Below are 6,922 nucleotides of genomic sequence, written 5' to 3' on the forward strand. Positions count from 1 at the left end.
TTTTTTCAGCCACAAGTCAATTCTGTGTGTGTGTGTGTGTGTATTAAATTGCGTTTTCCCCCTTCGAATATCCCTTTTGCTGCTGTTAACTTTGTCTTCGTACCCAATAGGTGTCTGCGTACAAATTGTAAATTTATATGAAATGGGTAAGGTATACAGGGTGAGTAAAAAAAAAAACCACGAAACTCGAAGAAGCTCTGCATGTAGCACTTTCAAAAAATAGGATATGAAAGCCCAATTATTAAGCTTTCTTTTAGTACAAGAATCATTCAAATCACTCATGTACTTTTCAAGTTTTAAACACAAACGCCGTTTTGATCTTCTGTCCACAAAACAATTCACATAGGGATGCATGTGAATTGTTATCATATTGCTGAAAGAACACTTACCTTTCTTGCGATCCATGGACAGAAGTTTAAAACGGTCTTTGTGTTTAAAATTCCGTGACTTGATTTGAATGATTCTTTTAAAAGGCAGCTTATTAATTGGGCTTTCATATCCTAGATTTTGAAAGTGCTACATGCACTTCAATAAAGAACTTCAATAAAGAAAATGGTCCCCACATTTGGGTTTCGTGTTGTTTTTTTACTCACCCTGTATACGACTAAAAGGAGGTTAAGGAAAACAGTATCCAGTTATCGGTTTGTTAATCGGTGGTATACTAGCCTTGATCAATTGGCTGTCTACTTCTTCCCTGAACGAGCGAGCGGCCGCTATACCGTGCAGCTTAGCTGATTGTGCAGTACCCGTTGTACTGTACTTGCCACGGACACAGCGCCGCGCACACTAGCCTTTCACCAAGGCCATCGTGGCTTAACTTGCCCGCATTAGACAAAGCGGCGAGACGGGAAGCGACTGGAGCGGGAGACCACACGCGCGAATGGCAAAGCCACGAGGGCCTTTTCTAACTTGTCAAGAAATTCTTATGTTTTTCTTTATAATCTTGATTTTTGCCATCCCAAAAGGGTAACAAAATTCCAACCCGGATGCTTGCACACAATTTAAAAACAAAAAAATGCGAGTCTAGTTTTCCACGAGATCGTGACCGCGAAATTGTTCTAACATTATCTTATTTCAATTTTACTTATAAAAGTATTTCAAGAAATTGTTTGAGTGTATGAATTTATTTTTCATCTGAACTTACAGTTATTTGCTCTTACGTTTTCCTTGCTCACCCTTCTTTTAAAAATGGAAGCGTCTAGGCAACATCCGCGTTGTGATTGGTTAACCTTCAGCACTCTTCTTATTTGCATAAAAACTGTGAATAATTCACAAAATCAAGTGGGGAAAAGACCTCGTGGTTTAGCCACTCGTGCGTGCTGACTTAATCTTTGCTCCAGTCGCTTCGGGTCTTCGCAGCTCCGCCGCTCTAAGCCACGATGGCCTTGGCAAAAGGCTACGCGCGCACTAGCCTCGACGATCCCCTTGCTTGCCTGCATAGCCTACACGCACGTACGCCCCACACACATATCCGTAAAAGTACGCACAGTATAAACCTTCCCAAGTCGAGGCGAAAGACTGGGGAACTGTAGGGCATACGTACTGTCTACTGTGGTATTCTTTAGGTTACAGCCCGGTAGTCCGAAGGTTCTTTAGTCCGAAGGGTCATTAGTCTGAAGGTTCGTTAGTCCAAAGGTTCAATAGTCCAAAGGATCGATAATCCGAAGGTTCGATAGTCCGAAGGGCCTATATTAGTCCGAAAATAGAATAAGGTTAATTAATCCGAAGGTTCGATAGTCCGAATAGACGATAGGGTTCGATAGTCCGAATCGACAATAAGGTTTGATAGTCCGAATAGATGATAAGGTTCGATAGTCTGAATATATGGTAGGGTTCGATAGTCCGAATTGACAATAAGGTTTGATAGTCCGAATTGAGAATAAGGTTCGATGGTCCGAATGGGCAATATGGTTCGTCAGTATGACACTTCGGACTATCGAACCTTACTATTGAATCGTACTATCGGACCTTATTGTCGATTCGGACTATCGGACCGTATAGTTTTTTCGGACTATCGAGCCTTATTGTCAATTTGGAATAATGAACCTTCGGACTACTGAACCTTAATTTCTTTTCGGACTATTTAACCTTCTGACTGATTAACCTTATTCTAAATTCGGACTATCGAACCTTCGGACAAATGAACCTTCGGACTAATAAACCTTTGGATAAATGAACCTTCGGACTATTGCATCAAATGTTCGGATTAACGCACCTTACTTCATATTCGGACTAACGAACCCCCTCTTATGGAAATTTTGTGCATTCGGACTATCGAACCTTCGGACTAAAGAACGTTCGGACTATCGGACCTTCGGACTATCGGGCGGCCCCTGTTCTATAAACAACAGATCGCGTCGCCTTGTGAAACGGCGACGGCGACGGCGACGGCGACACGATCTGTCGTGTTATAGAACACTAGAACAAACGTGCACTATGTAGAGCAGGCAAGCAAGGGGATCGTTGAGGCTAGTGTGCGCGGCGCTGTGTACGTGGCAATTCGCAAGCACAACGTGGACCGGACAAATCAGCATATAAGCTGTACGGTACCGGCAGCTGTACGGTACTCTCGTTCAGGGAAAAAGTATGGACATTGGACAGCCTTGGTCAAGGCTAGTGGTATCCCTCATAGTATACATTTTCTATCTGCTTTAAGCTAAACGTGTTATGTGTTGGCGTACCTGTCAGGGTGAAAAACAGAAAATAAACTCCCATATCTGGCACCCAAATAAATATCCCCTTTCATAAAATCGGGGGAGGGGGGGGGGCTCTAAGCTATCATAGGTGATCTAGAATAGTAGCAATAAAACTGAATTTACCACCTCTTACTTTCTGTTCATTTTGGGGGTTTAAAACCTTTTACGATTTGGTGAATTTTCTTTTTTACTTCTAGGATGATTACCCTGACAGCCCTGTCAGATCACTGTCTGCTCCCGTGAAAATTAGAGCGACTTTAAATTTGGGTCCGATTTTAGCCCAATTCCTCAGAAATACAATTTCAAAACTGGTTCAGATTAGGGACTTCTCATTTCTATACCAAACACCAAGTGCAGTGTCAGTTGCGTTTGGGTCGGCTGAACTTAGATTTCACGCATGATCTCACAGTTTGTATCCTGAAACGAGTATATAGCGGGACATTCTGTTCCACAAATCTCAGCGATAGACGATTCATTGTCGACAGGTATGTCGGTCAATTGTCTCGTGGAACAGGTTCAAGGCAATGTGAGCTGGGGAAATTCCCCCTGAACTTGCGAAATCGAACGGCTTTGTCATGTTCAACCTTTCACCTGCATATGCTCATTGTCCCAACTTTATTGTAATCATTTTTCTTGGATTTCTTTTTATAGCACAATGATTTTAAGGCCAAAAAAAAAAAAATTGGGTATTCGGATTTTACAGACAAAGTGGGTACTATTTTGCTTTTTTGGTGTCCTCATGTACATTGGTGTCCTCCATAATTTGCCTTGGTGCTTTCGATCATTTGCCTAGGTGCAATTTCCCATTCCTTGGTGCTCTTTGGTAAAAAAAATTGAGTAGGTGCGGAAATAGAGGGCGCTGTTGGAGCTACCGCGGAACATTTTGGAATAAAAAGATCGACGCGCATGATTGAAATCGACGCGCGCGCTGAACAGAGACCTACTTATTTTTTTTTTTGGCCTAATCTGCAAAACGATTCGTTCAGTTAATCCACTTTGGCGGATGGGTGCAACTAATGCGCACATTTAACTGGCAGGCCTGTTTTCAATATATAAGTATATTTCGTTCTCTGATGATTCCAACTTGGAAACTCTTCAACAACAAAATTAGTAAGTACTTCTTGAACAAACTTTACACTGGCGATATGATCAAATAAGGATCAAACACTGAAATGTTTACAACCACGCAATCCATTCATTGCACGGGCCAATACAGTTAGTGACTGAAGGCTAGGAATCACTTGTACCTGCTTGTGTCATGCGAGTGCTCTTCACGTTTGCTTCATACATTAAATTACAACATGGCAACATAATTTGTTATTGTCACCATAAATTAAAAAGAATAATAAAAAACCTTATTTAAAGAAGGGCAAAACCTAATTTGATGAACTCCATAATTGTTGCCACTTTTTAAAAATTAAAATCTGATGAAGAAACTCTAACTTAGGAGTACAACAATTTTTCCTAATTTTTTGCAATGTTGAAACTTGACAAAAGTAAAAAGTTGACGGTGGATGTTTCATCTGTTATAGAAACTCGGACCCTAAACTCCACAGCCACCCCTGGTTTCAGCTATGACTACTAACGGATATTTAAATGTAACTTTAATTTTACATTGGGCCTCCGTGTAGGGCCTAAACCTGATTTCCCCCCAAAAAATTGGAGCATTAAAATATTAAATAATTTTTTTAAATATCAGTCATGGAATATAGACTTGCACATGTAGACCCAAAAGTTGAGGGGTGGTAGCCAGATATGAATCTTTATTTTTTAAGACTGGGATTTTGCTTTCTGAGGAAATAATGGGGTACTTCAAATGAGCAGCCAGAAAATCGAATCTTATCACATACTGTCATGGCAACAGTGAGTGGTAACTGGTAAGAGTGTGTGAATTCATTGCTGGAAAATCATGTAGAAAAATGTACTCTTTCTCCAAAATACTATCCCAAATTATAAAGAGAAGATTGGGGTCGAAAATTTTGGAGCACCTCATTTATTTTAAAAATAAAAATATACTTAAGTTAACGCCCACAGGGTCGGGCTAATAAACAAAACAATCCCCGAAAATGGTTGGCCCTTATTGCATGAATCGGTACTTACATGTACTTTACTTTACAAAATGTCGAAACTCAAATTTCGACATTTTGGCTAGTCTCGACTCGAGACCAGCCAAAATATCGAGACCAAAGGGGACCGAGACTGAGACCAAGACCGAGACCACAGCTCCCGAGACCGAGACCGAGACAGAGACCGGTCTCGAGACCCTACAACACTGTTGAAAATGATTTAAAATCTATTTATTTTGACGTGTCATATTATTTTAAAAAAAAATCAACGAGTCCAGTCTGCAGATACTGACTTAATACGTGAATTAGCGACCACAACGACGCTAATTGCATATAGTGCGCTATGGGGACGGGAAGAGAGGCGCTGGGCTTGGAGTCTCGTGTTCCGCCGGCGGGCCATGCACACTACTAGCTCTGCTGGGCCCCACGCCTGTACGAGGGGCCTCGCGTGCACTCCATGCACCGTATCCCGCCCGGTGAAACCCATTGGGAAAATTTACGCTAGCAATAGCGCCACGGCCACGCCACGCGGTACTCGGTACGCTCATCACCGCCCGGCCCCGGTCCGGTTGGTATCGGCCGGTCATGTACCGCGGCGTGTCCGCTAAAATAATGTTTACAATTATGTTATCCTTTTTTTTCGTGAATTTGTACATATACATACTAATTAATTGAAGACGGTTAGCAAGTTTGCAAGGTGCCGAGTTGGCCGGTGCCGATGTTGGCTAGGTCATTATATAGTGCGGCCGAGGTTTCACCCACTGCAAAAACATCGCCGCGCAAAGTGCAAGCGCGGCGGTCATCTTTAATTGTCAGTCTCTACAGGGTACAACCCTGCAAGAAATTTCCATAGACACTAGAGCTAAATGCGCACACTTCAAAATTCTTTTTAAAATACTCAGAACTCTCACAGGTGTTCAAGCTGCACAGAAAAATCATGATCAATGTGTCTTTTTTCATTTTCTTTTCATTTTTTTGGTGGGTTGACTATTGACTTTTTGGAGATATTCTCACCCAAAGAAGACGACCCCTATATTCCCCAAATCGGAAAAGTAGCCATCTTGAAAGATCGATCCATTCACAACATGGCAAAATAGCGCCACTTCGAGCCCAATAGCGTCCAAAGTGCTCAGGATTGGAACCCCCAAGCCCGGGCCAGAGGTTCATTACCATATCTCTTCAATTCCCCACTTTTATGGCTCTCAAAACTCTCTAATATAGAATATTTTGAGGGTATAACTTTTATTACTGAGCTCGGCGGCGGACAAATTTTTGGCCTACTTACAGGCGTGCACCCTCATGGTCCGACCGTCTGTATCCTAGAACGAGCACATCAGCGGGCCATTCTGCGGTTCCACAGGTGCCGGCCCACTGACCCGTGACAGGTTCAAAGTTAATTTGTTGGGGGAAATCCCTCTCAAACTTGCGAAATCAAACAAAATCTCCCTCATGCTTTGTTATGTAAATCCTTTCACTCGGCCCATTCTCATTGTCACAACATTACAAAAAATTTTTTTGAGCACTTGTATGGCACAAACGATCCGTTCAGTTCCCCTTTGACGGTTGTGTATTTATGCACAGTTATCTTGCAGGTGTGTTTTTAAAGTATAAGTATATTTCGTTTTCGGATGATTCCATTTCCATCCAACTAGAAAACTCTTCAGCAACAAACTTGTAAGTACTTTTTGAACGAATTAACACTCTGGAATCAGCAAAAACATGGAAAAGAAGCCTCCCAGTCAAAGTGTCTAGAATTGCCGGAGCATGTGTGAACACTTTTATTGTAACATATGATATAATTCATTCTGATAAGCACCGTACCCCAAAAGGTCAGTTTTTTTCAACGATGGTCGGCCGGCCATCGTTGAAAATTGATAAAAAAAATAAACTTTTCTTGAAAATGGCAGCACACCAGGTGCCATGATTTCACAGGATGATTGAGACTATTTTAACATCTACAAGTAAGGCATTTTACAATAATTTAGCATTTAGTTTGTGATGTTTGCAAAACCTATTACCTATTACCTATCACAGGCAAATTGTGGACGGACAGACGGACATATTTTTTCAAGTTATATGTATTACATGTATTTCTTTTCATTCCACGTAACATGCAATACAAAACTTAGATCGGTGCTATTTCAATACATCTTGATACAA

The sequence above is a fragment of the Patiria miniata genome, unplaced genomic scaffold (genome assembly GCF_015706575.1).
Source record: "Patiria miniata isolate m_02_andy unplaced genomic scaffold, ASM1570657v1 HiC_scaffold_1, whole genome shotgun sequence".
NCBI lineage: Eukaryota > Metazoa > Echinodermata > Asteroidea > Valvatida > Asterinidae > Patiria > Patiria miniata.